The sequence below is a fragment of the Triticum aestivum genome, chromosome 7A (assembly GCF_018294505.1).
Source record: "Triticum aestivum cultivar Chinese Spring chromosome 7A, IWGSC CS RefSeq v2.1, whole genome shotgun sequence".
NCBI lineage: Eukaryota > Viridiplantae > Streptophyta > Magnoliopsida > Poales > Poaceae > Triticum > Triticum aestivum.
This window is the reverse complement of record NC_057812.1, coordinates 22968119-22991297: the sequence shown is the minus strand read 5'-3', so window position 1 is coordinate 22991297 and position 23179 is coordinate 22968119. Positions and strand designations below refer to the sequence as shown.

The 23179-nt window shown below is 43.3% G+C and overlaps 1 pseudogene; it reads left to right on the top strand.

Annotated features, from left to right (window-relative positions):
* LOC123148076 (probable protein phosphatase 2C 37) overlaps positions 1-17214 on the top strand; it is a 41461-nt pseudogene extending 24247 nt beyond the window's left edge.
* Positions 17215-23179: the final 5965 nt, after the last annotated feature.

Below are 23179 nucleotides of genomic sequence, written 5' to 3'. Positions count from 1 at the left end.
CAATTCCTTCATTAGTTTCATCGGGTTTGGCTAACTGATGTTGCTGGAGCAGTCAGATTGCCATATATACCATATGTCAAAGATATGTGTTTGACGTTACTAAGCGCCAGATTCTGCGAATAAGCGCACCCACCTGGCAGAAGATCAAGCGAGATCCACCTCAATTGTTAACAATATTTCTGCCAACGCAGTAGGCTGCCAAAGCTCTAACTACGGGCATCTTGGTGTTCCTGTCTCGAATCTATCTCTTAGCTTGAGGTACCATTGCCACTCAAAATGGATTTACTACTCATGTTCCAATGATGCTTTTTGATACATCGGTTGTTTGAACCAGTGTTTATTCATCCAGCCAGGCATTACAAAAAGATAAAGCATGGATAACGTCGTGGGCATGCTAGAAGGCAAGAGGTCAAGAAGGCTTTTGTCCCACGGCACAACAATACCGAAAATGTGACTAGGGCAGCGACACCAGGTTTAGTATGAGAAATGGAGACCATACATGTACGGATATGAAAGGATCTCAACTACTAGAAATACATGACCAACAATGGAGAGACATGATATGCTAAGAGGAAGGACAAAAAGATATGGGGTGGTGGATGGATATGAATTGTGGGTGCATAACCAGTGAGATGACATATGAGACACATCGACATATATTGAGGTCCATTAAATTTGTAGTTGGGCTTGGAAATTTTTTGGAACACCCAACACTTAACGGTATGGGGATAGCTATATTTTTCCCTTTTGGGCGATTTTATGTAGATGTTAGTTGTCCACAACTTTGACCCTTCACACTATGGTGACTGCGGCCACACAATAAAGTCATCTCTGCTGGCACAACAATGGTATAATGGTGATCATAACAATATGGTAATCATAACAATATGGCGATAGTTATATCTTTCCTCTTTTGGGCGATTTTATGTAGATGTTAGTTGTCCACAACTTTGACCCTTCACACTATGGTGACTGCGGCCACACAATAAAGTCATCTCTGCTGGCACAACAATGGTGATGGCGCTAGCGCTAGTGTGGCAAATAAAGTATCCTCCAGTCTCCCCGGCTCGAGTTATTGAAAATTTTGTCTTCTCCAACATCAATGTCTTGACGGCTTATTTTCTAGCCAGTTGTTCTGCCCAACGGCCTTTTTCTTTGCATGGTTTATTAATGTTGTAGCTTCCCGCTGTACTTTGGTCATCCAGGCTCATCTCTATCACATTGGTGTGACCTCTAGTACTGGCATGAGGCATGTGAGAAGGAAGTCAATATTTGGACGCTTATTTCTCTGGCCACCTCGAATTGTCTACTCTCTCTCTCTCTCTCTCCATGTGTGTGCATGAAGGAAATATTGGTTGTCCCTTAGCCATATTCCTCAAATCTCTTGTTTTGATGCACAGTGACATCATTACCAATTTCCTCATTAGTTTCGTCCGGTTGGGCTAACTGGTGTTGTTGGAGCAATCAGATTGCCAAACATACCATATGTCGGAGATATGTACTTGATGTTACAAAGTGCCGAATCTGATAAATAACCACCTCCACTGCGCCCACTACCACAAGACCAGGCGATATCCACCTCAACTATTTACAATTTTGTGTCAACGCAATTGTCTGCCAAAGCTCTCACTACCGGTATCTTGTTGTTGTTGTCTCAACTCTATCAGGTACCATGGCCACTCAAAATGGTTTTACTATATACTCATATTCTCATGATGTGTTTTTATACATTGGTTGACAGTTGTTTATTCATCCAACCGGGCATTGCAAAAAAGTTAAACGTCAAGAACATCTTCTCCAGGCAAGAAGGCAATAGGTCAAGAAGGCTCTTGTCCCACGACGTAGGACAAAAAGATATGGGGTGGTGGATTGATATGAACTGTGGTGTGTAACCAGTGAGGTGACATATGAGACCCATCCATATATATCGAGGTCCATTAGATTTGTAGTTGGGCATGAGTAAAATTGGTAACACACGTCACTTGACATTACTTACTCTTTTTGGTACACATTGTGGTGTAATAGTAATCATAACCATATCGGAATAGTTTCCCATAATAGGTTCTCTCTCTCTCTCATGTGCATGAAGGAGATATTGGTTGTCCCTTAGCCATGTTCCTCAAATATCTTTTTCTAATGCACAACGACATCAAGTACATTACCAATTTCATCATTAGTTTCATCAAGTTAGGCTAACTAATGTTGCTGGAGCATTCATATTGCCATACATACCATATGTTGGAGATATGTATTAGTTTGATGTTACCAAGCGCCGGACCCGGCGAATAACTGCCTCCATGGCCCCGCCTGGCACTAGATCAGGCGATATCCACCTCAACCGTTTATAATTTTTGTGCCGATGCACTAGGCTGCTAAAGCTCTCATTACAAGTATCTTCACTAGTAGAAAAAGGGTCAAACGTGAAGCACATTAGTGCCAGTTTGTATTTGAGCCGGCACTAATGTATACATTAATGCCGGTTCTAACGGCTAGCCGGGCCGCTTTCATTAGTACCGGTTCGTGGCGAACCTTTAGCACCGGTTCGTGCCACGAACCGGTACTAATGAGAGTGGTGGCAGGATGTTGTCAGAATGGGGCCCCTCCAGCCCCTTTAGTACCGGTTCGTGCCACGAACCGGTACTAAAGGTCGTCCTATATAAACCCTTCGTCCACCAGCACTCTGTTCTTCCCCCTTTCCCCTCTCCCTCTCCTCTGTTCTTCCCTTCTTCCTCTCGAGTTCATCACAAAATTTGCCCAAAATTTGTCATGATTTGAAGGCCCTCATCCATTCAAATGATCACAAAGGTTAGCAACTTTGTCCTTTCATCTCTCATTGCTAGATTAGCTCTTGCATTGGTTTATATAGTGATTAATTTGTGAGTTTAGTAATTTGGGAGGATATATATATATGTGCTAGTATTTGATTTATATGCAATTTGAGGTCAAAAATAACACTTAGTTTGCATATGTAGGTGTGGTTTACTTAGTGCCTTCTAAATCTCCATCGTAGCCACCGTCGATCGCCCACACCGTCCCGTCGCACGCACCACCTTGTGGTGAGCCTCTTGTTCATGAAATTTTATATAAAAATTGATGTTTGTGTGATTTGGATATATAGGTACTCGTATAATTATCTTACCCGTACGTTGTTTGTTATACATATAGTGCCATGGTTTTGATATCCGTCCCCGTCGGCCCTAGTCCTTGTTATGATTCGGATGTGGTATGTATATTCTCTTTTAAAACTAGTTGCATTTCGTGTTTATGACAAATTATGCCCATCAAGTTGACATAGAAATTTTTTCTAGGAGGTATGTGAACCGGAAATTCCAACCGACCCTATTGCCGAGAGGTTAAATTTAGTTGAAAGAGAAAACGAGTACTTGAAAGAAAAATTGAAAAGAATTGAGGGGGAGAAGATGGAATTGGAGTTGCATGTTGCCGATGTCGTCGATGATCACAAGATCAAGATGGAGAAAATGCGCTTGAAGATTAGAAAGATTAGAAAATATGCCATCGATAGTGAGGCTTGGTATCATTATGCTATTGGATCCATTGTTAACTTAGTTGCGATCTTGATCGTATTTGTTGTTGCATTTAAATGCTTTAGCTAGAGAGTTATTTGTTTGTTGCATTTAAGTGTTGTATGAACTTTACGTATGAACTTGTATTAATTGTATGAACTTGTATTAATTTGGTCTATTCGGTGTTGTGTAATGAAGATGAGCTGGCAATGGATGTACGATGACCGATGCTCTCCCCAGTTCGTTGAGGGCGTGCATACTTTTCTGCTTGCGGCTGAGGCAAACAAGCGGGCGGATGGTTTTATGCCTTGCCCATGTGCTCGTTGTAAGAATGGTCACAATTACTCTACGTCAAGAACCATTCACGTCCACCTGGTTAAGTCCGGTTTCATGCCCCATTATAATGTTTGGACCAAGCACGGAGAAAGAGGGGTTATGATGGAAGACAATGAAGAAGAAGAGGACGACGACAGCTATTCTAGCCATGGGTTCCCTGAATACGATGATACAACAATGGGGGAAGAAGCTGAGCCGGTAATGCGGGAAGAAGCTGAGCCGGCAATGCGGGAAGAAGCTAAAGAAGAGGCATCAGATGAGCCCGTTGATGATCTAGGTCGGGCCATTGCCGATGCAAAGAGAAACTGCGCAAGTGATTTGGAGAAGAAGAAGTTGCAGCGCATGTTAGAGGATCACAAAAAATTGTTGTACCCGAATTGCATAGGTGACAAGAAAAAGCTGGGCACCACACTGGAATTGCTGCAATGGAAGGCAGAGAATGGTGTATCTGACAAGGGATTTGGAAACTTGCTGGTAATGATAAAGGATATGCTTCCAAAGGACAACAAATTGCCCGAGAGTACGTACGAAGCAAAGAAGGCTGTCTGCCCTCTAGGGTTAGAGGTGCAGAAGATACATGCATGCCCTAATGATTGCATCCTCTACCACGGTGAGTACGAGGATTTGAACGCTTGCCCGGTATGTGGTGCATTGCGCTATAAGATCTGCCGCGATGACCCTGGTGATGTCGAGGGCCGGCGCCCCAGGAAGAAGATTCCTGCCAAGGTGATGTGGTATGCTCCTATAATACCACGGTTGAAACATTTGTTCCAAAACAAAGAGCATGCCAAGGCGATGCGATGGCACAGAGAAGACCGTAAGAAAGACGGAAAGTTGAGAGTACCCGCTCACGGGTCGCAGTGGAGAAAAATCGAAAGAAAGTACGGGAAGGAGTTTGCAGATGACGCAAGGAGCGTATGGTTTGGTCTAAGCGCAGATGGCATTAATCCTTTTGGGGAGCAGAGCAGCAACCATAGCGCCTGACCTATGACTCTATGTTTGTATAACCTTCCTCCTTGGTTGTGCATGAAGCGGAAGTTCATTATGATGCCAGTGCTCATCCAAGGCCCTAAGCAACCCGGCAACGACATTGATGTGTACCTAAGGCCATTAGTTGAAGAACTCTTACAACTGTGGAATGGAACAGGTGTACGTGCATGGGATGAGCACATGGGGGAAAAATTTGACCTAAAGGCGTTGCTGTTCATGACCATCAATGATTGGCCTGCTCTCAGTAACCTTTCAGGACAGACAAACAAGGGATACCGCGCATGCACGCACTGTTTGGACGATACCGACAGTATATATTTGGCTAATAAGAATGTGTACCTGGGACATCGTCGATTTCTTCCGAGCAGGCATCCCGTAAGAAAGAAAGGCAAGCATTTCAAAGGTGAGGCGGATCACCGGACGAAGCCTCGCCACCGTACTGGTGCTGATGTACATGATATGGTCAAGGATTTGAAGGTGGTCTTTGGAAAGGGTCCTGGTGGACAACCTGTTCCGAATGACGCTGACGGACGCGCACCCATGTGGAAGAAGAAATCTATATTTTGGGACCTGCCCTATTGGAAAGACCTCGAGGTCCGCTCCGCAATCGACGTGATGCACGTGACGAAGAATCTTTGTGTGACCCTGCTTGGCTTCTTGGGCGTGTATGGGAAGACAAAAGATACACCTGAGGCACGGGAGGACCAGCAACGTATGCACGGAAAAGACGGCATACATCCGGGTCATGCAATCTACGCTCTTACCAAAGAAGAGTAGGAAATCTTCTTTGAATGCCTGCTCAGTATTAAGGTACCGTCTGGCTTCTCGTCGAATATAAAGGGAATAATAAACATGGCAGAGAAAAATTTCCAGAACCTAAAGTCTCATGACTGCCATGTGATTATGACGCAACTGCTTCCGGTTGCATTGAGGGGGCCTCTACCGGAAAACGTTCGATTAGCCATTGTGAAGCTATGTACATTTCTCAATGCAATCTCTCAGAAGGTAATCGATCCAGAAATCATACCAAGGTTACAGAATGATTTGGTGCAATGTCTTGTCAGTTTCGAGTTGGTGTTCCCACCATCCTTCTTCAACATCATGACGCACGTCCTAGTTCACCTATGCGAAGAGATTAACGTTTTGGGTCCTGTATTTCTACACAATATGTTCCCCTTTGAGAGGTTCATGGGAGTCTTAAAGAAATATGTTCATAACCGTGCTAGGCCAGAAGGAAGCATCTCCAAGGGCCATCAAAATGAGGAGGTCATTGAGTTTTGTATTGACTTTATTCCTGACCTTAAGCCGATTGGTGTTCCTGAATCGCGGCATAAGGGCAGACTGGATGGAAAAGGCACGCTAGGAGCGGAACAAATAATATGTATGGACGGACATTCTCTCACTGAAGCACACTTACAGTTCTACAGAATTCCGCCTTGGTGGCTCCGTACATGGATGAACACAAGAATTTGCTACGCTCCAAGCACCCGGAGCGGTCTGATGACTGGATTACACGTGAACAAACCAGGAGTTTCGCCAGCTGGTTGCAAGCACGTACCATGCATGACACCTCTATTGAAGATGACCTGTACTTGCTGTCCCAGTTACCATCTTCGAATATAATGACTTTCAAAGGGTACGAGATAAATGGTAATACATTTTACACGATCGCCCAAGATAAGAAGGGCACCAACCAAAACAGTGGTGTCTGCTTTGATGCAGAAACCAAGACGGGAAAGGAAACATATTATGGTTATATACAGGACATATGGGAACTTGACTGTCGACGTGGTTTGAAGGTCCCTTTGTTTCGGTGCAAATGGGTCAATATGACACGAAGCGGGGTAACGGAAGACCCGCAGTACGGAATGACAACAGTGGATCTCAACAATCTTGCATATGCAGACGAACCATTCGTCCTAGCCAATGATGTGGCACAGGTTTTCTATGTGAAGGACATGTCTACCAAGCCAAGAAAAAGAAAAGATAAGGAAGCGAATGCATCGTACGATGAGTCAAAGCGGCACATAGTTCTTTCTGGAAAGAGAAACATCGTGGGAGTGGATGACAAGACAGACAAGTCAGAAGGTTATGAAAATTTTGATGAAATTGCTCCATTCACAGTGAATATTGACCCGAGCATCCCGTTAAATGATGAAGATTTTCCATGGCTACGACGCAAAGGGACACACGCGAAGAAAAAGTTTCACACCCAAAGATCTGGGATGTGATCGGCTTAACTATCATCACTTTCTTCTGTGTTTCACACCCAGGAGGAAATCTCTGTAATAGTTAGGGTAGCTAGTTATGTGTTTTGGCATTTGAAACGCGAAGAAATTTTATGTGCAAGCAAATTCTTTCATGCATTTATTGATTTTTTCAGCTAAATGACCCTGAAATTGAAAAGCATTTCAAATGAACTCAGAAAAGGATGAAAGTTGGCATGGTATCATAATTTCACCCACATAGCATGTGCAAAAAAGTAGAGAGGGTTACTGCAAAAACTGGATGCACTTCGTGTACAAAATGGACAATCTGTTTCGAAGTATCAGGGTTTCGGACGAAAACTCATCCGTTACAAAGGCATTTCATTTTTAAATAACTTAAGCATTACCAAATTGAATATAATGATAAAACACACTAATATTAAACATAAGAAAAAAGAATCACTGGAAAATGTATTTTTAAAGTTAAGTTATTCACAAACTAGTGATTCACACAAATTTCAAATAATTCAAAATTTAAACTATTCAAATTTAAAAACTACCGGCACTAACTGAAAGTTTCTAAAAACTATCAAAAATATTCACAAAGAAACTCTAAATATAGCAAAAAACAACTAAAAATAAATAAAACAAAATAAATAAAGTAGAAAAGAAAAAACTAAATGAAAAAAGCCCACCTACCGGGCCACAGCGGCCTGCATACGACTAGAAACCCAACCTGTTGTTGGGCCAGGATGCAGGCCCGCAAGCCCAATAGGCCCCACAGGGCAGAGTAGCAGAGGTAGGCCCAGAAGGCCTGCTTTAGAGAGGAGCTCGACACAGCAGCGGCGGCGGGGCTTATAAGCAGGTGTGAGCGCCCTTCGACTAGCGAGGTGGGACTAAACTTCTGCGCCCCTCGCCTGGCCGCGCACCCCCTTTAGTACCAGGTCGTGGCACCAACCGGTACTAAAGGGGGGGCCTTTAGTACCGGTTGGAGCCAGGAACCGGTACTAAAGGGGGCTGCTTCCCCCCGCTTGGCCTGACCAAAACAGGCCTTTAGTACCGGTTGGTGGCTCCAACCGGTACTAAAGGTGTCCCCTATATAAGAAACACTTCGAAAATTTTCAGTTTCTCATCTCCCACTTCTCTCTGCCGCCGCCCCGTCCCGCGCCGTCGCCGCCCCTGTCGCGCCGTCCCCGTCGACTCCGCGGCACCCCCGTCGCCGTCCCGGTCGCCGTCGCCTTTGGATCGACCTCGCCCTCGCCGTCGCCGTCGCCTCGACCTTGCCCGCGCGCGCTGTGAGCCCCTCCCCCGGCCCCTCTCCTCCCTCCAATCGATCGTAGCGCACACCGGCGCCGGCACCGGCGCCGACCGTAGCGCACACACACGCGCGCGCGCACACACACACTACATGCACACACACACACACACACACACACACACACACACACACACACACACACACACACTACACACACACTAGACGCGCGCACACACACAATTTTTCTGTTTTTAGCTTTTAGTTTTTTCTGTTTTTCTGTTTTTCATACAAAGTTTTAGATGAATTAATTAATTAGATTAGATTAATGTCAAATAGTATGTAGAAATGTTAGTTATAATATATATAATGTCAAATGTTATAGAAATGTTAGTTATATAGAAATGTTAGAAATTTTGGAAATGTTAGTTTTAGCTAGCTAGATGAATTAGATTAATTTCAAATTGTTAGACGATGATCGATGTTTTTTTAGTTTCTTATATTTTTAGTTATAAAATTTAGAATTTGCATATATGAAATCATCACAATCCATCATTTAAAAAATGTTACTTTACTTTTGCGGCATATAGTATTTTGTTGTCGACGATGCCCGGCCCGCATCCTCACCGTCAACACGTCCGCGACGACGTCCTGCTTCAGAGGACCCATGTTCGGGACTGGGCTCCGCCGGGCTGGCACTGGGAGGTGCTACCTTCAGGGGCGCGACGCTTGGTGAGGAACCCGGCCCCGGGTCCCGTCGTCGACCCTCATCTCCTTTGGTGGCATTCGCGTGGGCCACTTTCGGTGCGGAGGGAGCCGGCCCCGTCGGAGGTGGTACGTCGCCGTGTCAGGGAGGAGGACGAGCACGTCCATCGCTACGTGGCTGCTATGGACGTCAGGTTCTCCAATACCTGGCAGGTTCTTTGGGGAGATCACCCGAGCTATGATCTAGTGATGGTTCCTTCTCTTTGGGTGTCCACCGCCCGCACCTCAGGAACCGCGAGTGGCCTAGATTACTCTGTAGTATTCGATCTTTATTAGCTTGCTAGCTAGCTAGCTAGTGATGTATTCAATATTATATCTATTATTCGAGATGATATATTCAAGATTATATCTATTATTCGAGACGATGTATTCGAGATTATATCTATTATTCGAGATTATACTAAATTGTTTTATATTTCTTTTGGCATAGTTAAATAAAAGCTATGGCGGACAATACCGGCAGAGAGAGAGAACAGACCATGTTCGATATCATACGCGGGCCAGATGATGATCAGAATGAAGAAGATTTTGACGGCTCCGAATTTCTAAACAACACCAGAGAGGGTGATATGATATTCTATCGCGACGACCGAGAAGATGAAGTCATGAACTACGACGAAGAACATGTTGATCCTGAAACAACAAACACCGGCGAGGTATATATATTTATATAAGCAGGAATCTAGTGATCATCACATGTTTTAAATGAGTTGAAGATATATTAACGAATCGATCTTTCTTCTTTCAGTCATCCGGATCGAGCAAATCTTCAGGCAAAAGGACGAAATGAGGCCCGAACAAAAAGTTGAAGAAGGGCGTAAAGTACAATATCGAGGCAATCAGACCTAATGGCGAACCATTAGCGCCTAAGAAGATTGCGGACAAGTTCGTTCGTCAGTGCGGAGTTCTTGTGAAGGACCAACTCCCGATCTCCCTTCAAGAATGGAGAAAGCCAGCAAATCCACGTCCAGATGTTACTTTTATCGACGAGAATCAAAAAAAATCTGCTTTGGGATACTCTCATGGAACATTTCACCCTACCAGATAATTTCACAGAAGCAGACGTGCGGAAAGTCAAGGACGCTGCTTTTAGGAAGATGGCGGTTGCATTCAAGAACCACAAGAGAATGACGTGGGAGAAGTACGTCAAGGGAGGAAGGAAGACTCCAGTATTCGAGGGGATACTAGAGAATCAAAGTGCTCATTGGGACGATTTCGTCAAATTCAAGGATTCAGAATTAGCTAAGGAACGGTCGAGAATAAACAAGAAGAATGCCGAAAAAAGGATAAGTTCCATAAGCTGGGGCCAGGTGGCTACGCGGTGGCAATGCCTAAGTGGGATAAGTCTGAGAAAGAGATGGAGGATGCAGGTGTCACTCCGGTTACTAAGAGCTGGCCCCCTAGGTGCAGGACTTGGTTCTATGCGCATGGGGGGGGGAGTTGGACCCGAAGACAGGCAATATTTCAACGAAGGCATGTCTGAACGGAGCCGACGATGCGCTACTTGTTGCAATAGAAGAGGCTCGATCGGGGGTGTTCCAGCCCAACAGAGAGAATGACGAGCTTACGCGTGCCCTGGGAAATCCTGAACACCCGGGAAGAACACGAGGCAAGGGCGCTATTTCGTGGTTTGAGGGGTTTTCGGACTGGAACGCCGACTACAGAACCCGTGCGAGAAAGAAGATTACGGAGGAGAAGAAGAGGAAGGTGGAGAGGAGCAAAGGAAGCTTGACTATGAACGCCTTCAAGGCCTAGAAGCAAGTCAAGCGGAATTGGCAGCTAAATTCCAGCGGCAGCAGGAGCAGATCGACTCACTTAGCCAGCAAAGGGGGTCTCAGCAGCTGCAGCAGCTAGCGGATGATCCAGCATTGGATACCACCGCCCCATCCATGCTGAGAAGCAGCGTGGGTTCCGTCCCGGGCGACGCAGTAGTGCTGGATAGATACCCTGTGGATGACATCACGGAGAACACTAACTGCGAGCTACACTTCAAAATGAAGAACATATCCATGAAGGTGGCGGACGTCGTTGCTTTTTCAAATTCCCCCGAGGCAACCTTCCATTGCAACCCGATTCCAGCGGGCTATGCTCGTGTCTTGGTTGATGAGGTGGTGGACCAATATTCGGGGCTAGAGCTTGACATTCCTGGATGTGATGAGGAGCACACACTCGGAGATGCCAAACATCGTATCATCCTATGGAGAAAGGATTACATCATTTTTCGAAGGCCACCGACACCGCGTCACCCGACTCCTCGTCGAAGTCCGCCACCGAGTCAGCAGACTCCCGCTCCTCCAATCCACCAACGCGTGATGCCACTCCTCCTCCTTCAAGTCTGGCAAAGTGTCAAGCCACTCCTCCTCCAAGTCCGACACAGCGTCAGACGTCCACTCCTCCTCCAAGTCCGGCACAACCTCAGGCCACTCCTCCTCCAAGTCCGGCACAGCTTCAGGCCACTCCTCCTCGTCCAACTCAGCCCCGTCAGCCGTCTCCGCCGCCTCAGCAATCACAGAAGAGACACCCCGCAGCTATGGTGCGTAGCGGTACCAGTCGAGGTCATAGTACAGGAAGTACAGGCGGAGGCAAGCGATATAAATATGGTCCAAACCTCACTACTCCTCTTCCTATGAGGGCTTACGACAGGACCGAGGAGAAAACCAATGCCATAGTGCGGGCAGAAGTCAACGCCCATTTTGGACCGAAACCGCCACTGCCGCCAAGGGAGAAAGTGCCTGTGGAAGTAGTTGACCACTTCATTCGTATGGCTCAACCACCAGCTCCTAAGCCTGTTGACACAGACTATGAGCGCCACATCAGGAAGTTACATCGACAACGTCTACAGAAGGAGGCGAGCTCGAGCTCGAGCAAACAACAAGCAGCTGTTGCAAAATGCGGGAAAACCATTGCCCAGCTAGGAGAACAGGCAGCGCAATCGACCCCCCCGCTTGTTGTGCCGCCAACAACACGTGACAGTACGCGCGCCCAATATTATTCTGGCCAAACAGTTTACGTTCCCGAGGTGAGCAATGTGGTAATAACCCAGGAGCATATAATGCAGGCTAAAGAACTCAATATCACCGTTGGACAACTCCTCGAGATCGAGGACATGCCTGTGATTACAGAGGAGGAAATAAAACGGAAATATGTCCGGGGCCAACCTTTGGTCGAGCCAGAAGATGTCAAGAAGCTCCCAACGAGAATGTATGAATTGCATCACTGCTACATGGACATTATCAAGAGATCCGATCGAGAGTCCCTCATGGTGTATGTCAAGAAGGATCATTACTACCATGAGAAAGCTGTGGCCGTTGAGTATTCTGAACTGTTTCAGTTATACAATCAAGACGCACTCGACAAATCTATCGTCAGTTGCTATTGTCTGTAAGTGATTTCTTTCTGTAATTTAAGTCTCAAGCTAGCTGTAGTGATCCTTTTGATCAATCGTTACCTGTAATTATCCTCACTATATTCTTTTCTGTGGTATTATGCAGGATGAAGATGTATGAAATGAGAAAAGGTGGACGCTATGGCATTGGGTTCATTGACCCAAACACCGTTAATCAATACACATGGAAAATGAGCAAGTATTATGAAAAGCAGGTAGAGGACAACATGCTAGAGTTCTTGAAGCGCCTCAAATACAATAAAGATATACTACTTCCTTACAACTTCGAGCGAGTCACACTTTTTTGTACTACAAATTCTCTGTTTTTGCCTACTAGCTAGCTACATGTTTTTGCTTACATATGCCCGCTTAATTAAGACATGCAAACGTGTGTGCATGCAGATTTCACTGGATCTTGTGTATCATTAAAGTTGACACCGGAACAGTTGAAATACTGGACTCGCTACTCAAAGCAAATAGTGACTACAACATCTTGTATGGGATAGTCAACAGGTAATTTCAATCATTATTAACTATATATCTCGGCCTATTTAGTTCGTCATTTCATGATATGAACTATTTAATAACCCATTTATTCATTTTCTTTGTCGGCGGGCAGGGCTTGGGCAAGGTTCATCAGCGTCACGGAAGGCGAATGGAAACCACAGCTAAAATGGTTTCGATCCAAGGTAAGTAATTAAGTAGTACTAGCTAGCTTGCTAGATGCCATCTCTTTAATTATCATGCTTAATTAATTATTATCTGATCAAATTAAATTCCATTCTCGTAATAAAGGCCCTGAAGCAGGCGCAGGGGACTAATCTGTGTGCATACTGCGTTTGCGAGAACATTCGCATGATGGCGTCCGAAAGGAGCAGATCTCAAAGACAGGAATGGGTACGCTTGTCAGAACACTATTCACAATTTTTACACCATTATCGATATCTAGTCACACAACTAATACACATGCATATTGATCTCCTTCTTAACAGTTCAAAGAGGTGCGGGACAAGCTCCTAGAAACGGAGCGCGTAGAAGCACTTCAAGAAGAAATAGCGGGATTTTTGGTCGACCAGGTCATAAATCCGAAGGGAGAATACTATTACCCGCTACCGCCCCCATCGAACAGGTCATGAACCACTTCCAATTGTCATCGTGCTCTGAAGGCACCAATTAGGCTAATGCCACTGGCTCCGAAGGCAACATGCATATGTAGGAGAAATCGTATATAGCTATACATATGTGTATGTGTAAATTAATATGGTGGTTTGTGAGACATTGATGATATATATATCGATAATGGTTTGTGAGACATTGATGATATATATATATATATATATATATATATATATATATATATATATATATATATATATATATATATATATATGCATAACGTGTACAATGTGTAGTACCGTAAAATACCAGCAAACGAAAAAGAATTAAAATGGAAAACACAAAATTAAATGAAAAAGAAATCACAAAACCAAAAATCCCCCAAACATTTTAGTACCGGTTGGTGTTACCAACCGGTACTAAACGGCTCCCGGCCCCCGGAGCTGGCTCGTGCCACGTGGTTTCCCTTTAGCACTGGTTCGTGCTGAACCGGTACTAAAGGGGGGGGGGCCTTTAGTGCCGAAATGTTAGTGCCGGTTCCGAAACCGGCACTAAAGGGCCTTACGAACCGGTGCTATTGCCCGGTTCTGCACTAGTGCTTGTTGTTCTTGTCTCGACTCTATCCCTTAGTTTGAAATACCATGACCACTCGAATGGCTTTACTACTCGTCTTTACATGACGTTTTTTGATACATTGGTTGTCTGAACCGGTCTTTGTTCATCCATCTAGGCATTGCAAAAAGATAAAGCATGAACAACATATTGGGCAGGCAAGAAGGCTTTTGTCCAACAACACAACAAACCGAAAATGTGATCAAGGTAATGGCACCAAGTTTAGTATGAGAGATGAAGACCATGCATGTGCGGATACGAAAGGATTTGTTTTCTAGACTACATCATGGAAGGATGCATTATAATTTCATATAAGAAGGGCCAAGCGACTACTACAACACCACATGCAGATACAATGACAAAAAGGCAAGCAACTGCATGCTAATCCAAGTTATTAGAACCCCGCCTACAACAACCGAGAGCAAGACAACTCGCCTTGGGCGATCTCCAGCCAAGATGGCGAAGAGACGGGGCACCGATCCACCAGACCACGTCCCTACGGATGCACTAGACAACCAAGACGCGACAAAGTCCATAGGAGTTGGTTGGTCAAATGTACCGCTCCAACTATATCTCCTAGACAAGTTGGCTAGTGGGTGGTCAGGCCTAGCCAAACCAGAGGAAGAAGACATGTCAGAAGCCTTGGTTATGGCATACATTGCACCCTGGAGGCCCATGCCCAGAGAGGCAACCCAAACCACAAAATTAGACCACTCAAGCTCCAACTCCGATGACTCCACATATAGCAAAGGCAACGCCTTGATGAAGGACACGACGTCGTGACCGCCGCTGCCTGTTCCAGTGAACTGAAATAAGGGTTTCCCTTGGTGCTTGAGGAGAGACACAGCCAGAGGCCATTGTAGCACCACCGAGAAGGACATGGCACCTGCGAGCATCGCCGCTGCAAGCATAGGCCAGCCATGCAGTCGTTCAACGCTGGCCCTTGACCAAAATCCAAACCACCGGTGTAGAGACGAGGGGACAAGTCATTGGCTTAGTCCACCACTACTGGAAGGAAAGCCACACCCATCGTCCATGAATAAAGTGCAACCTGGAGAAGAGGAAAGTAATACCTTTGAATTTCCCAGTCATCATGACCTCCAAGGCAAGTTTCTGCATTTTCTTTTGTGGAGAAATTCTTGGTCCCTAGGATTTCATTCATGAGTGTCGTTGGTGAAGAGGGGATAGAGACAAATAGAGAGATAGAGAGATAGAGGAGAGAAGGGGAGAGAATTATTTTCTCAAGGTGGGGAAGGTTCGGGTTCAAACATAGCTAAAAATGTAGATGGGGAATGAGTCATGGGGGACTAAGATGGCTCCATTTATTTTTTTGGGATAAGTATCCCTATTTTTCTCAGTCTTCCCTGGGCCTCTGTATATCTCCTGGAGAGTGACGAATAAAAGAAGTGTTGTCAAATAATGTGAAAAGAGTACCTCAAAGGGTGCTCATATTTTACGCAACCTCTCAGAAATTTTATAAGCCTCTCCTCGATTTTAAAGTTTTTTTCTAAAAGTTTCCAACGCCTTCTGTCAATTTTCCAAATAATCTTAAAAAATCCGAAATATTTCCGTAACTTTATAGTTGTCTAGGGACCTCTCCCTATTTTTTTTCTTCCAGAAATCGAGTTTTCTTTGCAAATTTGAAGATCTATCGGAAATAAAATATATTTTTGGACAAAAACCTGTTTTTGGTCGAATTCGCCCCTCACGGGCTAGTATTGGGCATGTTGACCCACACAGCGAGCTAGGATGCCTAGCCAGCTCCGAAGTGGTATACACCAATTGGATGATGCGCTGGGGGAGGGAGGGAGGGGACGGGTGCAGCATCGCCTTGATTAAACCATAGCTCTACTTAATGCAAGTTTCCTAAATATCTAGCATACATGAGTAGTTTGCCTATGGAGACATTTATTTGCATGAGAATAAAAAACGATTCGTGTTAAACATAACACTATTGTAACGTAGAAAATTATTTGAAGGCATTCATCGCTGAAACCAATTGTTACCTTGTGTATAACTAGAATAAAGGAAGATATCATTTATAAAATAATATTTAATTTGGACAATCATGACTTCTATCATTTTAACACAGTTACCTTTAGCAAGGATGTTATCATGTATTGTTGCATTCATATTCCTTATAAAACTCAAATGTTTTAATGTTGATCGATGTGCGTAGAACATTGATGTTTTATGCAATATTTATGATCAGATTTCCATTCCTGGTTTCGATCAATATATAAGAGTTGTTTCCCTTAATAGATTCTAAAGAGTTATTCCAGTTTTTTATTTATTTTTCACAAGTTCATTCATTTGTACAAGAAGTATACTTTTTGTTTAGTACATATTTCATTTGATGCTTCTAGAATCCGATCTCATGACAGTGAACTATACATGCAGGGCACAAGCTCCTTAAGCCTGCAGTGATATGTGAGCCAGATATAACCATGACGACTCGATCGGAGGATGACGACTGCCTGATCCTCGGGAGCGATGGCTTGTGGGATGTCATCGAGAACCATATTGCCTGCAATGCCGTGCGGAACTGCCTAGAATTAGAAAACAAGAACAACCAAGGTGTTCCTAGAGGGGGTGCACTGATAGGACAAGAGGAAGAGGTTGGCTGCAACAATGCTGCAACCCTCCTAAAGAACATGGCAATCTGCAAGCATAGCCAGGATGACATTAGTGTTGTCGTACTTGATCTGAAGGCAAGAGGTTAGCTTGGCAGATTGCATGAGGTCATCATCTCCTTTGCAGCTTAGACTTGATGTGGATGAAACATTGCCATGGTTAGAGATTTATAATAAACATGGATGATTGGAAATGTACAAAATATGTTGGTCACATATATGTTGGTTGCTTAGTATTCCCATTAGTTTTCTTCATTGTAGCTTTGTTTGTGGTTTTCACTCAAACCTGCTGAACTCATCTCATACAGGTTTGGTGTTTGCAGTTAGCACTCAAGCAAACAAATGTGCTTGTGTGTTACACCCACCAGTACTCTGGTATTACCTGGCTTAAGCCCATTTTGTTTTACTTGAGTGCTAACTACATGTTTGAAGCAGGGTGCAGGCCTAATGGGCTAATACGAAACAAGGTAGTTGCTCCACAAAACAAAAACGAAACTACTTTGTATGGTGGAAATCCTTGGTAACAGATACCCCTGGAAAATCACTAAACTCCCGTGGCGATAAGTAGAGCTAAAGTTTTGGTGAATTTTTTCAGAGGGAGGCTGGGAAGACGATGTACAGTTTTTTTTTGTGAGATCTGAATTTCAAAATAAAATATTTTGCAACCTGAGCATCCAAATTATGAATTGTTTCCATCATTGTGTTCCTCGCATTGAGATATTGAAATTAGATCAGATCTTAATAGATTTCGACGAAATCATTTCTGGGCATAATTTTTACTCCAAAAGATAATAAACATCTTCTTCCAATGGTAACGAAGTTGTATTTCACACTCAAACATACTTGTACTTCCCATATGGTTAGTCTACTCGCGCCTAGAGTAAGTTTTGTTCTCTAGGAAACTAATTCATCCCACGGTTGGCAATTTTTGGCAAATCCTTTTTCAACCGCCCCCCTATACGGAACAACGTCTCCACTAAACCCTCTTCTTGTTCCATTTTTGTCTCCAATTAATTAACATGAGCGTCAACTTCATCTCGGCTGCTCGCTATCCATCTCACTCTTCTCCCATGTGGTTCCTCAATCTGGAGGACACGCCATCTCTGTACCACCCCATGTTGATGGATCACCCTTTCCACTACAAGAGAGCACAGATGGTACATTACGACATTAGATGGCCGCGGTTCCCATCACCTATGGAGGACTGCCACACCAAGATTTAGAAGATTATTGTTGCTGCCCTTAATTACCTCAAATGCATGACCTCTTTGGGAACAACAATCACATGCAACAACACGTCCGCCGACTGCACGAATTGATCCCATAACTTCCATATCCAACCTAGGTTCTAATTCGTCTCATTTTTTCTTTATTTTTATATAATCCCAAATCAGTTGAATGAAAACAATTGGTCTCTATGTTGTGACCATGTTTTAGTTTGTGTCATCCCAGTGGGTGTGCTTCCATTGTGTTGCTAGCATGTCCCTTGGGTCCTCCATGTCGCTTGCTAGGTGTACCACATACTTTGATGGTTCTGCACGTGTTCCTTTACTACGAAGGTGGAGCAGGCGGTGGGTGCGTGGACAACGTTGGTGGCATATGCATTGTGCCTAGGCGCATAGAAACTAACATTGGTATATTTTTGTTGTTGCAAGCAATTTCTATAGGCGTAAATTCTATTTTTTGGGCATAAGCTTATAATATTTTAAGCAATGTTTTACAAAAAGAAATTTTAATATCCTGGAAGCACTTTAACATTACACACGAAGCAATTCTCTAGTCGCTTCAAACACATTTTGACCATGGTGTATACAAAATATTCTTGGCACAAATCCCAAAAGGATTAATGCAGCCTTCAACTCCCATTGTAACAATTTCTATGGCTCAGTACTACATATCCGAACACTACTGGCAGCTCATCGCTGACCAGCCACTGACCACGCGTTAGTAATGAGCATTGGCACTGATAAACAAAGTGGACTGATATATATCACTGACTGACTTCTATAAATGACCTACCCATGTTGATCAATTAAATCCGACTCTTCGATTTCCCGCGGACCAGTGTTGTTGTGTACATGGCCAATTTATAATCCAAGCCCCCTCTTCCTTTCATTTTCGCACTCTCTCCGGCCGCATACCCCGCTCATCTCCATGACCTGTGCCTCCCTTAAACCCTCTCTACCCTTCCACTGCTCATATGTGCTGACAGCCTCGTGGAGCTGGACGCGGTTGTACCCTCATTGTCCAGAGCGTCGTCCAGCCGTTTCTGCTGATGTGAAGTCCGCCCCTACCACGGACAACAGTTCTCCCATGTCATCGTGTGTGGCTAGGACCGGCTGTCGTGCTAATGGTGGCGACGGGGTTGATCTGCCCTGAAGTCCGGTCTACCGCAACTCCGTGTGTGGTTGTAGACCATGCATGTGTTTCCTTCTTCTTTGGTCGTCGCACCGGCCAAGGTGGTATGCTTCATTCCTTGTAATAATAAACAGTAGCAACTTCCAGTCTTCTATGAATCACCACCCTTCAAGCCCATAGATTATTGTAGGCTGAGCTGCTGCATGGTTAGTGATTTTAATAGTGATAGTTGCTGCTTACTGAAATTTGGTAATTAAGGATTTGGACTTAAGTCAAACTAGTCTATTGGTATTGCACTACATGCACTTGATTGTTGTATAATGAAGTGTGTAAACTACATCTAAATGGGTAGAGACTGGACTTGTGACTCCCGGGTGTACAGACACCCCACTATCCCACCATTCGCGTCATTTCAGTTTCTCTTGAGATATGGACCATTGCCTTGCCTGCCACTCATTTATGATTAGCAGAGGACACAGACAGTAATCTGAGCGGCCCTATAGGGCACTGTTCATTCGATATTCCTCTGACTCGGCCACGTTCTAGCCACTACGCATTCCCGTGACTCCGGTGAATAAAGTAGACAACAAAATTGACCATGACTCTGCTTATTAATAACTCCCATGGCACAACATTGATATGTCAAAAGTGCATAGTACCACTAAGACTAGCCACAATGGAGAGTAACATACATTAGTAACATACTCGTATTCCTAGACTATGTTACTACCTTCATAGTGGGTAGTAACATAAGTGTGGTAACATGCAAAGCTTCATTTATTAGGTTATAGACTCATATTGCATTGGGACATGTGATGTTACAGTAACTAGCTAAGTTATTACTACTACTACTACCTCTTTCCTCATTAACTCATTGCCATATAAACAAATTTGCTGAGTTAGACTCGATGTTACTGCTGAAGTTACTCCCACTATGGCTAGTCTAAGGAGAAAACCGAAAGAAAATGAACCTAATAAAAATCTAACACAAACAACTTTCTCTCTTTTAGTAAAACTGTTCTCTCCTCGCTTCTCTTATTTCCTTACGGCCTTTCTCTCCTCTCATTACTCCTCTCTCTGACACATGTTCCCATGGAAGACACAAAACATCTTCTCTCTCTCATGTCTTTTCTTCTCTCTCCATCCATCTGACTTTGTACAGTGACCTGCCTCTCACTTGTCTCTTTCGATAGGCTCACAGTGACCTGCATGCCTAGTGCTGCGACCGACACAGCTGTTTTAAATAATCTGGATAAGCATGCTTCCCTGCAAATTGTCTGCCATACGACAAACTAGAGCACGAATCTCAGCGGGACTCAACACATGGGATAAGCGGGGGTCAGGACTCCCGAGACTTGTCACACCTTTTCGCATCTAAATGACCTGTTGGTGGATTATTTTAGAATGAGCTATTGTATGCTCATGGGTTTTAGTATTGGTAGCCGCTGCTTACAGAAATTTGCCAAGTATTTAGACTTAAGTCAAACTAGTCTAACACTATAGGCCCTCGTTGATTGATGTATAATAAAGTGTGTAAATTCCCTTTAAATGAAATATTTTCGTTGCAGCTACTTTATATTTTAGTTGCACTTCACAAAATAATATGAAGGGAAGAGGGACAGGCTCAGGGGTAGGCCCGGCCTACTCTAGACTCTTGGCTTTGGATACGGGTTGTGTGCCTGCAAGAAACAAGTCTCGCAGGTTCTTCCGTCTTCACACACGCACGCACGCACGCACCCTTTTATGTCCGGCTTGTTCGTTACCATCTTCTTCTTGGAGCAGCCAAGAGAGAGTCCATGAGCGGAGCTGATGGTTGGGCTTAGGTCTATAATTCTTAACTACATTGGGCTTTTTTCACTTTGGCTTATAAGCCAAAAAACACATAAAGCACCTTATAAGCCAAAAAAACATCTAAATAGGTGTTTCTTTTTTGGCTTATAAGCCAAAGTGAAAAAACCAAGTAAAAGCCCAACCAAACGCCCCTCTAGAGGAAGAATAATCGGCATACCGGTTGCGCCACTCCCCTCAGTACTACATTCTATTCTAACCACTATGCTCTGCCATGGGAGATGGAAGAATAGTGCTCGCTTATAATCAGGTGGAATCAAAAACTGACAATAATGTGTATGTGATTTTCTCCACTTACAAAGAACAATCCATATTACGAGTGATAAATGAAAGCAGCCGTCTCACCTGCCCTTTCTTGCGCTTCCTAGACCAATTTAAGAAAAAACGTAGTAGTAATATGTCATCTAACGTCAGCGAAATTAAAAGATTTTGCAGGCAGATAAAGGGCAAGTTTTTCTTCAAATATTCTTTTTATTTTAAAATTTTCATTTTTTTAATTAATTCAATCTTTTCTAAATTTGTTGGCTTTCCTGTACGTCAACTAGAAAAGGCCATGGGTCCTCTGAAAAAGAAATCCCCGTGAGTGGTGGTGCGTGGTCATAAAACAGAAGCTGGAAACAGAGTTCGTGGAGTTTAGAAACTACTGTACTCATGATTAACCTAAATGAATTCTATAAATTTATGAGTGTTGAAGTACAACTGAATTCGACTTGATCAACAAAGAATGAGAGCTCCTGATTGGCGCTTCAGGCGTCAAAAGTCTGTCTACGAACGGGCTGAGGCCCAGCTCGCACGATGCCAGCTGGTTTCGGACTCTAATTGTTGACGCTATCGCAGACGGATCACCACACACTCATTTTTTTTCCGGGCATTTAGCTATTACAGTTTGCGATTGTAAAAAAACAGAATCTTCTTTTCTAGATTAAAAAAATCAAGCAACCAGAAAATTTATCATGACTGTGAAAAACAGTGATTTAAAAATCCAGGAATTTAAAAATTGTAAGAATAAAAAAATCACATATATGAAAACTTATTCGTTAATTTTTTTAAATGCTTGCTAATTTGACAAAATATTGAAGAATTCAAAAAATGGTCATGAATTATAAAAAAGTGAAGTATTAAAAAAAGTTCGCCCATATGGAAAATGTTCATGAATGGAAAACATTAGTGGATTTGACAAAATCCCAAATCTCAAAAAATTCACACATTTGAAATAATCATTAACTGAAAAACCTCAAAAAAAGACCGTCAATTCGAAAAACAAATCATGAATTTCACGGATTCAAGAATTGTTAAAGGATTTGAAAATTTTCATAAAATTCAATATGTTCATGGATTTGAAAAACATTCACAAGGTCAAAAAGAGTCCACGAACTTCGAAAAGGTTCACAAATTTGGGGAAAAAGTTACTAATTTGGAAAATATTCATCAACTTGAGATAAGTTCACAAATTTTATAAAGAAGGTCACATACTCGAGAAAACATCACCGGTAAATTTTGGAAATTTTATAATTTGAAAATTATTCATGAATTTCAAATTATTTTCATTAATTTAAAAAAGATGTACTGAACGTGAAAAAATCCATGCATTAAAAAAATCAGGCTCTTTGCGTATTTTGCAAAAAAAATAAAAATTTGAAATTTATTGAGTTTGAAGAAGGAAAAATAAAAATAAGAGAAATAATTAAAAATAAAAAATAAACCAAAAATGAGAAATAGAAAACCGACCAAGAACAGAATTAAGAACTTAGAAAACCGTCCTTGAAAACTGAAGGAGCCTGTTTCAAAAACCATAATGTGAGAAGAAAAGAAAAGAGTATGCACTGAGAAGAAGTAAATCGGCAAGGCTCAAGGTCGAACAGGCTGTGTGCCTTCTACCGAAACAATAGAAAGTGGAGACTTAAATGCTGAATAGAGTTCAAAACAAAAATCACTTTTTTAAAAGGAAAAAGTTGACGAAACGGCTGGCGGAGGCCCAGCCCAGTGTGCCGGTAGACTCTGGATTGGTAGCCTAGCTTCGAAACTTGTTCTCATCAAGAACAAAAAAGTTTTTGTCGCTTCATATTGCAAGGCTGTTGTTGATGCAATCAAAGGAGGAACCACGGCGTCTTATGGAGTGGTGGTACATGAAATAACGGAGCGAGCTAGAT